The sequence below is a fragment of the Octopus bimaculoides genome, chromosome 8 (assembly GCF_046866305.1).
Source record: "Octopus bimaculoides isolate indiv1 chromosome 8, ASM4686630v1, whole genome shotgun sequence".
In the NCBI taxonomy this organism is placed as follows: Eukaryota; Metazoa; Mollusca; class Cephalopoda; order Octopoda; family Octopodidae; genus Octopus; species Octopus bimaculoides.
Genome location: NC_142935.1, coordinates 51,539,992 through 51,553,243, shown reverse-complemented (window position 1 = coordinate 51,553,243; position 13,252 = coordinate 51,539,992). Strand labels below are relative to the sequence as shown.

The 13,252-nt window shown below is 34.6% G+C and overlaps 1 long non-coding RNA gene across 1 annotated transcript in view; it reads right to left on the bottom strand.

Moving 5' to 3' along the window:
* Nucleotides 1–961: 961 nt before the first annotated feature.
* Nucleotides 962–13,252, bottom strand: part of LOC149134402 (uncharacterized) — a 28,202-nt gene continuing 15,911 nt past the window's right edge. The window contains exons 2-4 of the long non-coding RNA XR_016242768.1: nt 6,428–6,739; nt 4,528–4,657; nt 962–1,048 (exon numbers count right to left, since the gene is read on the bottom strand). This is a non-coding gene — a long non-coding RNA (uncharacterized LOC149134402). The remainder of the gene's footprint in view (nt 1,049–4,527; nt 4,658–6,427; nt 6,740–13,252) is intronic.

Sequence of the window (13,252 nt, the reverse complement as noted above, 5' to 3'; positions counted from 1 at the left end):
ACATTATATATATATACCAGAGTAAGCACATAAATGCGAAACAAGGCAGGAAAAATGGTACTCGAATACCATAGGTACAGTATTTTGCTTTATTAAAAAGCAACAAAAATATCACAAAAACTGTTACTCAGAGTTTCACGTTCCCGTTCGTCGGACAGTTTTGTTTAGACAGGAGCAAAAGTAAGGTTATATGTATAAATATACGATTAGGTTGATTTGAATGATTTGAAATTTTAAAAATGATTTTGTTTCATTGGTCCTTTCAACTAACAGTCTTTTCAATAACCAGTTGCATGCAATAACAAATTGCGGTTTAAAATCATATTATAAAAATCGAAGAAAACTTAAATCAAAAATAGCTTATAAAGAAAGAAAAGGCCTGAATACCCAGGGTAAATAAATTAGTTGTAAAATATTAATAAATTAATAAGTTAAAAGATATATCCGTTAAAAAATTTTTGATGCTAGATTACATATACATTTAGCAGTATACGCACATACGAAACCATCTATAATATACATATATACACTAAGCATACAGGTACATGGTTACATACATATACAGACATATATAGGCAAGCCATAAATATATACGAATGCATATATATGTATGTACGCACACAAAATCTCTTGGCGTATGCTTATACAAATTAGTTGTTACAGGCGAAAGAAAGAGAAGGAAAAAATCAGATAATAATAAGAAAACTGGAAAAGAAGAAAAAAGAAATACAGGTAATAGAAGCAGAAAATTAGAGAGAAAGGGAAAAATAGATAGGGGTAGAGAGTGAGAAATGATGGCGTTCAAAAAGTATTTAAAGACGATTAGATATTTCGTTTAGCTTGCGCAACAAACACATATAAAAACGCACGCATAAAATTACATGTATATCCACATATATATAAACGTACATAGATATAGGTACGCATACAAATATACAAAAACTATGTACGTAAATACATACCCTTTCATCCTTTCGGGGTCCATTAAATAAATACCAGTTACGCACTGGGGTCGATGTTCTTGTTTGTTCCCTCTGTGTTTAGCTCCCTGTGGGCAATAAAGAAATAAATACATGCTCACATATATAAAAGTATATACACATATTCCATCACATTTATATATGTATACATATATATATTAATATATATATATATATATATATATATATATATATATATATATATATATATATAGACATACACACATACATATACATACCTACAATACATACATACATACACATACCTACAATACATACATACATACACATAAATATATAGAGACATATCTTCACATCAAAATAAATATATACATCATAACGTACATACGCAAGCAATTTTAAAAAACTGTCTGGTGTATATAATATCAAAATGTTAAAATAAGGAAATTGCACTTTAATTTGAAATAATTAAATGCATGAGTAAACCATAAAAAGGTTTTCTTAAACGTGAAGTCGAAATAAGAACTAGCATTGCAATGCAAAATAACTACAACGTGTAAAGTCAAATTCAAATGCGACAGTCAAAATACTCCCGAAGTGAAAACATTTTACTCATACAGTATCTTATCGGTTAACATTTTAAACCTCGTGATGTGCCTGTAGGAATTTAAGAGCTCGCGTCTCTGGTTCAAAGCATGTTTATCCTGGAACAGGATGAAGAACTTTTCTGAGTGGCAAAGATTACATTTCATAGGTCTTTTATAAGCTCCATGTCTGTATGATGATACTTTTTCTAGAATTTCCCAGGTTACATTGAAAGGACGGGTGCCATTCTCTTTCAATTCCCAGACATACTTTGCAAGACTAGTTGCTGTCCTATTCTCGGAGTATCGGAAAGAATTTCGATGGGAATAGAATCGAGTCTTGAATGAATTTTCCGAAGCCCCTGTGTATGTTTTATATTCTTGTGAGCCATCCACTTGCACTTTGGCTCTATAAACAATTCCTTTTTCCAGACATTTATCCTCCAACAGACAGCAAGTCTTATCTTTGAAGTTGCAGTTCCTCAGATTAGATTCAGCACTGTAGTTGTTTGTAGTAATAGCAATAGCAATAGCAACAGTAGTATTGAGGTGATATCTATGACAGCGCTGTGACAGATATTGGGAGATGTGAATGACGTTGATGATTGTAGCAGTAGCGGTGCGGAATGCAGAGCGTAACTACCATTTCTGATGTTATATCTGATTAGCAGGACCCGAGGAAATTCCTCGTCCTAGTTTGTATTTTGATGCGTAAATTTGCAGCTCTTTATAACACGTTAGAAATATTTTAATTATAGCTTCAAATGCGTCCCAAAATTAAAGTGATTTAAGCTGTAACGTTCGAACACGTCACTAGTAGAATAATACAACATGTTTGTTACGTATATGATTCACGATGATCAAATAATAAATATAAAAGTGCAACATTGAATTAATGACTGATGCAGGTCCACTCAACCACTTCTAGACTTGTCTCTAAGTGCCAAATGTTATATGAGAATAATAAACAGAATGAGTGAGCCAAGGAATTTTCTAAATATCTCTTCACACACTTCAATTGTTTTCTGTCTGTTTCTGTCTGTCTGTCTGTCTCTCTCATGCGACTTTTGAATCGTAAGGTCTCTTCTCTTGTTCTTTCTACAGTTTTACTGTAATTGTTCATCTGTGTCAGTTTTGGTTGTTCTTCTGTTATATAATAATATGACATAGTTACAACTAACCAACATTTGCTTAAAAGTATAATTTCTGTTATTGGCAATTCATATTTACACATGTTACATGTTACTATTCATGACGATGGCTGGTTGGCACTAGTGCAGCTCTAATCGAGTAGACATATAATCAAAGACATTCTCAGATGTATTATTTCTAAGAAAAACTGCATCAACCGATACGTCCTTCTGTTATTAAGATGGTGGTGTGTAATTTGGTTGACCTTTGGCCGCTATTTTTAGCGGCTCAGTACAGAGGCTTCCTAGAAGGTTATAGTACAGTTTTATATTTTAAAGATAAAGTATCAATTCACAATCATAAACAGGACTTCTTTGTTCAAACTGAGATTTAACTATATTAAAAAAAAGCCATTTAAAATTCATGTTAATGTAACACTTGGCTACACTGGGTATTATATTTTCCTTTATTTCCACATGAAATAAATACCCAAACTCTTCTAGGGCGGTGTCCGTGGAATCTCACACTGCTCATCTCCTTCTCGTTCTGAGCTCAAATCCTGTTACAATAAATCTCCATTCTTTTGGGTGCTTTTAAATAAATTGCCACCTAAATACTGAGGTTGATTTATTATTACAGTAAATCAATCTAGATCTGACTGGAATTGTAGTGGAAGATTTAAACCGATTATTGAATATTATTATTGTATATTCTATTATTGCATATTCCCGATATTTTTTTTTATCGCTGTGAGTTTGTGCAGAAATTTGCTTGTGTGCAGATTTTATCTTTCTTTACAAAGTATGTACGCATCCATAAAAGTAACTACTTTCAATTAAAAACATTGAAATTCATCTTGGAAACATTGTGTGCGCCTTTTCTTTTCCTTTGTGCGCTAGTTACAAAACGTGTGCACGCACAAGCGTTCAGTTAGCAGAAGACATTATTCATACCGTTCGTATTTGTCACGGATGGAAGCAAAACAAAATATACACGAGTGAAATTTCAATTGAAATGCTAGAATTTTCAATGTGTGTTAATCAGTAAATAATTATAATGTAGAATTTTTTTCTTGTTTTAGTTTGCTCATTAGTAGCTCCCTATATCTATGTATATTAAAAATGTCTGAAACCAAAAAGAAAATAACGATATATATGAATAAGAAAACAATAAAAAGAAAAGAATCTACTAATAATTTCTAAATTTGGCTTAAAACTACAAAATAGGAATCTTATAATATTAACCGCACAGTGTATGTGACACATACAAAAACCCCAACTCGAAGAAAACAATTATGTAAATGGGAGTAGTGGTCAATTTAAAGAATTAATTGAAGATACAAAAGCTAACGTGCTCTGATTACATTCCAAATATTTACAAAATACTTGACAATGTTCTAAATTAAAATGTGTAAATAAAAATGTCTATTAATTTAATAAAATCCCAACAGATGAATTTTAGTCTGTTATATAGCAAATTAATTAGATTATATCTAATTAGTAATGAAAGCGTTTTCATAGATTGAAATTTTGTGAACTAATTTTGTATATTTGTATAATTTATATTTTATAGCAAAGTTTTGTAAATTAAACTTTCATATAATTAACATTTCATAAACATTTCTTTCAAATATATTGGATAAAAATAAAAAATAATAATAAAAACTCAATATTTTATAACAACAAAGAAAATTTATCAGAAGAACAGAAGGAAAAATAACCACCATTCTTGGCGGCATAGCTCTGTTAGAACGCTGTATCAACTTCAACTACATAGATATCAGCGCGTAAACATCATATTGAGGTATTTCAACAAATAAAAGAAATTAATTTTAAACAATATTTTTCACTGCTATATTTAAATTACCTTACCTTTATTTACATATTTAATTCTTTGTCAATAATACCTCACTCCAAGAATACCTGATGCAGCGCGAGTAACAACAGATTAGGAACAAACAAATTCTTTTTACCGTTGAAACTTCAGCATATTACCTCAGCACTGGAATAATTAGAAAAACAGAAAAATAAACAGTTGAAATCTTATTTATGACTCACAGAGAGAAAGCAAATAATACCATAGCTATCAATAAATTTCCTTACAAAAATGTAATTTCCACAATTATTTGTCCACCTTCTTCGTCTTTCAAAAATTCTTGAAAATTTCGTCTGCTTTCTTAGGAATAAAACGTCGCGTCACGCGCAGCTGTGGTGTCGTAACAACAGCATCACAGTGACGTCACGCTTACGTCACATATTTAAGTGCCCTTCTTTTCTTTTGACATATCTTCCTCCCTCACCTTTAAGTAACTTACTATTCCTTTTGACATCGAGTCGATTACAGTTCATACCTCCCACTCACTCTCACCTTCAGAGGGACCAACATCTCACGTGTATATAAATATATAAACAACCTCTTTCATTACATAATAAATACTGGATTCCTTTGTCGCTGATATATATATATATATATATATATATATATATATATATATAAAGGCACAGGGGTGACTGAGTGATAAGAAGCTTGCTTCTCAACGACATGGATCCAGGTTCAGTTCCACTGCGTGGAATCCTGGGCAAGTGTCTTCTACTATAGCCTTGGGGCATTGAGATATGTGACACACTGCCTAAATATCAATCTTGAGAAACCAGGCTTCTCAAAATTAAAAAGGAAAAAGCTGATTCAAAGACTACAGATCGAATTCATCACTGGAACTGTAAAAATCGGTAAAACTTTCCAGAAGTTTATCATTTAAGTATATATATGTCCATGTCTAGTTATGCAAGTATATGCGTGAGAATACATACATGAAACAAAACCTACAAATCTGTTTGTATACAGACATACATACATACATATATACATAGATACATACATACATGCATACATACATGCATGCATACATACATGCATGCATACATACATGCATGCATACATACATGCATGCGACATACATACATACATACATACATACATACAGATTCAAGCCATCAATGGAACTGTAAAGATATGTAAAACTTTCCAAAAATTTAGCACATAAATACATATGCATGCATCTAGACATCAAAACGCATCCATAAAACAAACATACAAATCTGCGCATACACTAACACCAAATACTGCACACACACACACATATGCACAAATACCTAGATGATGTTGATAAAAGTTCCAATGAAGGAGCCTTGAATCTATGTTAGAGTCCGGCTCTTTCTCTATGGACAAGAAATACAGAAATGAAACTGATTGATAACATACAAAACTGTCCGAAATTGTCGTGACTTCTGGTATTTGACTGAAGAAAGCCAAGAATGACCCGTCTTCTTTGCCTGTCCTTCTAATTGTTGTTTCTCTTGTCCGCCTTTGTGTCGGCTATCTGTCCGTACGTTTTAATGCCCTCTATTGCGTTTTTGTTTCATTTTTATATACATACATACATACATACATGCATAAAACTTTCCAGAAGATCATCATTTAAGTATATATGAGCATGTCTAGATATGCAAAATATATGCATGAGAAGACATACATAAGACAAAAGGTACAAATCCACACGTATACATACATTTATACATGCATACAAAAATACCCTGTTGTTGATGTTGAAATTCTAATGAAGGAGCTTTGGATCTAGGTTGGAAACCGGCTCTTTCTCTATTGGCAAGTAATCTTGAAATGAAACTGAATAATGACATACATATACAAACGCATCTGTACATAGACAGATAATACATTTATACATACATACATACATACATACATACATACATCTATATATGTCTGAATCTGGTTTGATGAGAGAATACTCGCTCGTTACACGGGCAGCTTGGTTTCGATTCCTGTGGATTAATAATTATGGTGTCGACCTCTCACTCATTAGGTCGTAGGTTCATTTCTAGGCCAGGCGCCGCGTTGTCTCCTTGTGCAAATCACTTCATTTGATGTTGCTCCGATACTGCAAACGAGCACCAGCCAAGTACTGGTGAATCCCCTCTCCTTTAGGTTGTTACATCCTGGATGTTCTGCTGCTGGGATGTTCTGCCGACGGGATTTTTTATGTCTGCTCGCGACTATACATACCTAAAACAATCAATGAAAGCACGATACGTGTTACTCATACCTGGTCATACATGCTTGTGGGTGAGGGCTTTTATTTCTATTTTTTGTACACACACACACACACACACACACACACCCACACACACACACACACAGACACACACACACATACACACACACAGTGTCTTATTCCATTTTCATTTACTTCAAATTCTCTAATTTCCTTGTGTGTGTTACGTTAGCAACCATCTGTTTGTTGTCATTCATGTGACTAGGGAGAGTTATGTTACCGTTTTGTTTCATTGTGTCTGTTCCAGCTTTTCATCTGCTTGAGTTTGCCTTTTGTTGGTGTCAACGTAAGAGCATGTGTGTATGATTTTTTGTAAGATTGTAGGTTGCGTGTGCGAGTTTATAGTTTGTGTGTGTTTATATGTTTATGGGTACGTGTGTTTGTGACGTGTGTATTGTCAGTATTTGTCGTTCATGGACACTCGTTTTCTCTGTTTTACGCGGTCATTCCTATTGTTTTTCTCTGTGACTCTTTCACTTCCCCTCTCTCTGTCTCTGACCATTACTCTCTCTCTCACTCTCTCTCTCTCTCTCTCTCTCTGTGAATCTTACTTTAATACACTTTCACTAGCTCAGTCTCTGACTTTTTGCTCCTTCTCTACTTACTCTCCACATATTTTCATTTACATTAATCTTCTTTCTCTCTCTCTAACTCTTCTTCTCTCTTTTTTTCTCTCACTGTCGATCTCTCTCTCGTCCCCTGTCCCTTTACCTCTCTGTGAGTCTTACATTCAGACATTCTCTGACTTTGTGGCCCTTCTCCTATCCCAACATCTTTCCATTAGCATCATTCTTTTCTGTCTCCGATTCCTTTTCTCTCTCTGACTCTTATTGTCTCTCTGTCTCTTACTTGTACTCTCCTCACTATTTCTCTTTGTCTCTCTGTCTCTCTCTCTGTCTCTGTCTCTCTGTCTCTGTCTCTCTGTCTGTTTTTGTCTGTCTCTCTCTCTCTACCTCTCTGTCTGTCTGTTTGTCTCTGTCTTTCTGCCTATCTCTCTCTGTTATATATTCACACGCCCACTTTAACTTTTCTAAACTCTGAATTTTTTCTCCTTTTCCTGCCTCGACATCTCTTCACTCGTTTCTTTCTCTCTTCTCTTTTCTCTTAATATTATTTTCCACTCTCTTCCAACCAACGAAATAAATACAAGGGGGACAAAGCCATTGTACTCTAGTCAGTCGGTTCACGAAATGAACCAACAATAGAAATGATATTGAAATAATCGATAGATTATTTCTAAAAGATAACGGCCATGAAGAGAAAATCTAATGTTAACTCCATTAAAAGTCCATCATTTCCAAAAACAGTGGTTCCGTTCGAAAGATGAAGTGTAAAAGCGATGCTCCAGCATGACGGTAGTCCAATCGCTGAAATCATGCAAGAAATGGCCGTTAAATTTATATCAAGTTACCACATTGGAAAATGCAGGGAAATGTAGTTCCAGACATATTATGTGTGAAAAATGTTGCGATTGTCATGGTAGGAATGTTTTTGAACCTAGGTCTCTTCATTCAGGATTGACCTTGGGATAAACAGCCGCAACAGTAACGGCAATCCATTGCGAAGCAGGTCGGGGGGGGGGTGATTATCTCTTGAGTGGTTTAATGTTGTTTGTATTGCACATGGATGTTGGAAAAAGAATGAAAAGGAGATAGATAGATAGATAGATAGAGAGAGAGAGAGAGAGAGAGAGAGAGAGAGAGAGAGAGAGAGAGAGAGAGAGAGAGAGAAATAGATTGAGTGAGAGAGAGGGAGAGTTTTCTATTTCTGGTTTCTTCATTTTCTGTTGTTTCTTAATGTATTCCTGAGTCTGAGACAAAAGCTCGTGCAGTGATTTTGGTCTCTGCTTTGCAATAAAGTAATCTGTTCCCATTGTACAGTTTTGTCTTGAGAAAGTATTCGAGTGTTTTCGGAATTGGCAGGGAAATAGAAAAGGTATGTGGATTTATAATAGGGAGACGACAGATGAGTTTTGGCAAGGAGGAAAGAAACGATGGACGGAAGGAAAGAATGGAAAAAGGAGAGAAAAAAAAGCTGTAAGAAGAAAACATTGCAATAATAATAAATATGCTGCAGTTGATGATGATGGTGATGATGTTGATGATGATGATGATGGTGATGATGTTGTTGGTAATGACGTTGGTGATGATGGTGATGGTGATGATGATGATGATTCCCTCAGAGGAGGAGGTAATTCGATTACAAGCATCGCAGTGCTCAACCATATTTTATCGATCTCGAAAAGACGAAAGACAAAGCCGGCGGAATTTGGAACCAAAGTAAGGAATTGTTTAGTAATACCGAAAAACATTTCCCTGATGCTCTAACGCGTCTGCCAGCAGTGCTTGCAGCAGCAGCAACAGCAGCAGCAGCAGCAGTAGTAGTAGTAATGTTTGTTGTCTCAAGATCATCAAATGGGGAAGACATAACAAGGACAGTTATAGTTTACATTAAAGACAGGAAGAGGGGAGGGAGAGAAGCCTGGATATCTGGTTGACAAATTCGCTTCCCAGCCCTATGATTCCGAGATACATTGTACATTAAAACACTTCTAAAGCACCAGGCCGTCCAATATTTTGCCAGTGGAATTTGGTATACAAAATCTATACAAACACACATGCATACTTTTATATATGCACACACACACACACACACACACACACACACACACACACACATATATATATATGTATATATATATATATATATATATATATATATATATATATATATATATATATATCAACACTATTTTCACCTCAATAGATGAAATTGTAAATGACATTAATACACAAAGAACTTTTCTTAAAGATGCTCTAGGGATAAGATCCAACGACACAAATTCTGCCTGTCTCGAAGAAAAATTTAGAAGAAAGAAACATCAGTTGATATGCACAAACAAAAATAAATGAAGCCATAACTCTGAAAACTTTTTTTTGAATCAACGCAAACAAGCATATTGGAAACGCATTTGATGTGATAACATAACCAATACCTACCAAATTTGTCGAAACAAAGAAAACCCAATCCTTCCCAGAAAATTCTTCATAAGAGATGGAAAGGGTGAAAGCTAGAAGAGGAAGCAATACATGCAAACTTCGCATTATTCCGTCTGGAAACAGAAATAAACCACCAATCACGAAAAGTTTGGTATGAAGAAAAGCACAAAACAACTGATGCAGCCATGTTTGCTGAAATCTCAGAACGAAGTGATAGTTAAAGTGAAGAACTACAAAAAACTATTGAAAGAAGACACCAAACGGGGGAGAGGGAAGATCTGTAAAAATGTGGGAAACAACAAGAGTGGTTCATTAATTACGAAAATAACTTTGGAGAAAAATCTATTATGAAAACAAAAGCACAACGAAAAAAATACAGACAAATCACAGAAAAAGATGAAAATCGGCCCCAGAGGAGTTAGACGAAAATACAGATTTCCAGTCATCCAAAGACATAAGCGAGATGGCCTCAAGTTAATCCCAAATGCAAACTACGATTCCAAAACAAGATACTACCAGATACAAACACGCAAGATATAAGAAGACAACCACCATCCCGTTATACCAAATGCCCTAGATGTACAAATACATGGGAAGAAAGACAAAGAAAAAACACCAAAATAATTCATAATACAAATAAATGTCATGGAAGATTAAAAAATCTGCGGTTAACGACCAGCAATCTCAAACATCCAGAATGGCCAAACGAGCATTAAAAAAGATGGGAAGGAGACAGATATTATATGCGACATGATACAAATAGAGAACACAGAATATTCTCTCACCTACGAAGAAACAAGAACCTCTGAAGTTGAAAACGGGGACAGTATTACAACTCCATTTTTAGGGGAAGCATACTACAACCGGGACCCAGATCCGATGACACAGATTTTAGTAAACCCACAGAATAGGTAGAATCAAAAATTCTAAAATTATACATTTATCAAAAAAAAAAAAAAACAGGTCCTCAACAAAAATGAAATGGATCTTTTACGGAAAGTTTTCAGATTTATCCCTACATCTAATTCTAACGTCATCGGACTAAAAGCAAGACAGTGAATATTTTAGTCGCTGCCAATGCTTAATGGAATTCTTTGTCAATAAGAATATAAATGACGAGTCAATTGTCAGAAATAAATCCTACTTCAGTCCCTACAAGGGGAATGACAAGCATTTAGATACATATAAAGATACAATTTCCAAATCCCCTCTTAGTTCCCGTAAATACAAGCAAAACCTTCGTAAAGAAAAAGGGGGCTTTACTAACACTAAAAAATCGACGTCTAAATGATCCTAAGAACGTCGTATAAGGGTGGAGGCGATCGTGATTACGGACAGGGACAATTATAAAGACAAAATATTGGAACATTTAACAAACAAAAATTACTATAAGGAAGAAGCAAAAAAAATCTCGAAAAATCAGAACATATTTTAACCAAAACCCAAACTTCTTCACATATCAAAAGAAGATAGATTACTTATGTAACTCTGAAATTAAAGAGAAGGATTTCTACGGATTACACAAGATTAATAAAAGATCAGAAATAGAGAGAGCCATAAGTGAACAGAAAGAAGCAGTTCATAAAATTACAAAGACCCACTTGAGATCAATAGTTGCTGGCCACAATCTCCAACACAACGACGAAGTCATCTTTTAGATATACTAGTTAAACCATTATACTCAGTAATACTCGGCTATATGCGAGCGCGAGACGATATGGATTTCTCAAATACATTCTACCCATTATCCCAGAAGGAACTATCCTTACAAGTTTTGATGTTAGTAATCTTTATTTACATTATTTACATCTGACGGATATTTGTCCTCATCTTGTTTGTTGTTAACACAACGTTTCGGCTGATATACCCTCCAGCCTTCTTCAGGTGTCTTGGGGAAATTTCGAACCTGGGTTCTCATTCCAAGCAGTGACCTGAACACTACCAATAATAATAACAATAATAATGATAACAAACATCGAAAAATACCTTATGAATGAGAACTCAGGTTCGTAATTTCCCCAAGACACCTGAAGAAGGCTGCGGGGTATATCAGCCGAAACGTTGTGTTAACAACAATCAAGATGCGGACAAATATCCGTCGAATGTAAATAATATAAATAAAGTACATAATTCCTCTTCTCTTAAATATAGAACTGTATTTGTAATCTTTATTCTAACATATTTCACACTTTGGGTCTGGGAGCAATCAAACATTGAGTTGAAAAAACGAACGTTTCAAAAGGTATTTCGTTACCGAAGCCACACGCCTGGTACAAGAAGAAAACACCTTTAACTTTGATGGTAAAATATAGACAAAAGCAGGCCTCAGTAATGAGGACGACATTTAAACCTCATATACTAACCTGGTCATTGTTTTTTTAGAAGTAAAACTATACAAAAATGTAGAGAAAATTTTTGACCAAAGTTTCAAGACCAAAGTTTCATTGGAAAGTGGAAACCCTCCCTCGATGAATACCTTATGCTGTAGGAAAAATCAAATGATCTACAAATATTCACTAACTTGAAATTCTTATTAAACATTAGTTCCCAGATGAATCAAACAAGATTATTTTGTATTATTATTAATAATGTTTTCATTAACGTTGCTGAAATAACTGGAAAAATTCACTTAAACAACCAACACACACACACACACTCCAACACACATACACTTAAACACACACACACACACACACACACACACACACACACACACACACACACACACACACACTGCGTGCACGCACACACGCACTTAAAGACCCTCCAAGACAATTAGACCGATTCTATTTTCTACAGCTGGGTAACATGACAACTAACCGAAAATACTGTCAGTCACATAATGACTGAAAGAAATTTATTGCAATTGATGAAAAAAAATTGACCTTTTTGACCGATCATCAATTTCAATCATCCCAGAAAACACTATCTTTCCGGCCTTCTTTTTTTCTTGCATTCTTTTTTCTTTCTTTCTTCCTTTTCTTCTTTTTCACTTTTCCTCTCTCTAACCAAGCCTCCAAAAATGTAATCACACACACGTATGAACACATACATGCACACAAATATACACACACATAATTCAATATGATAAAAAAAACATCTCAACCGCTCCTAAAACACCCTCTTCCAAGAAAACAAATTCTACTGTAGATTTTTTATATTTTCAACTAGTTCATATATAAAAGGTACGAATTTTCTATGAAAATATCATTCATGATGAATCCCTCAAAGGGATGAAAGCGCTAAATAGATAGCTTTTATCCAAATTCTGACTACTTTATTTATCTGAATGCATAAAATCTGTACACCACTTCAATCTAAATACGCGCGCGCGCAGACACAGACACACACACACACACACACACACACACACACACACAAACCCAGCTATATTGTTTGGTAATAACAATGACATTTTCAGCATGAACGTTTTCAACAAATGTTTAATTGCATTTTGTCCGTCTT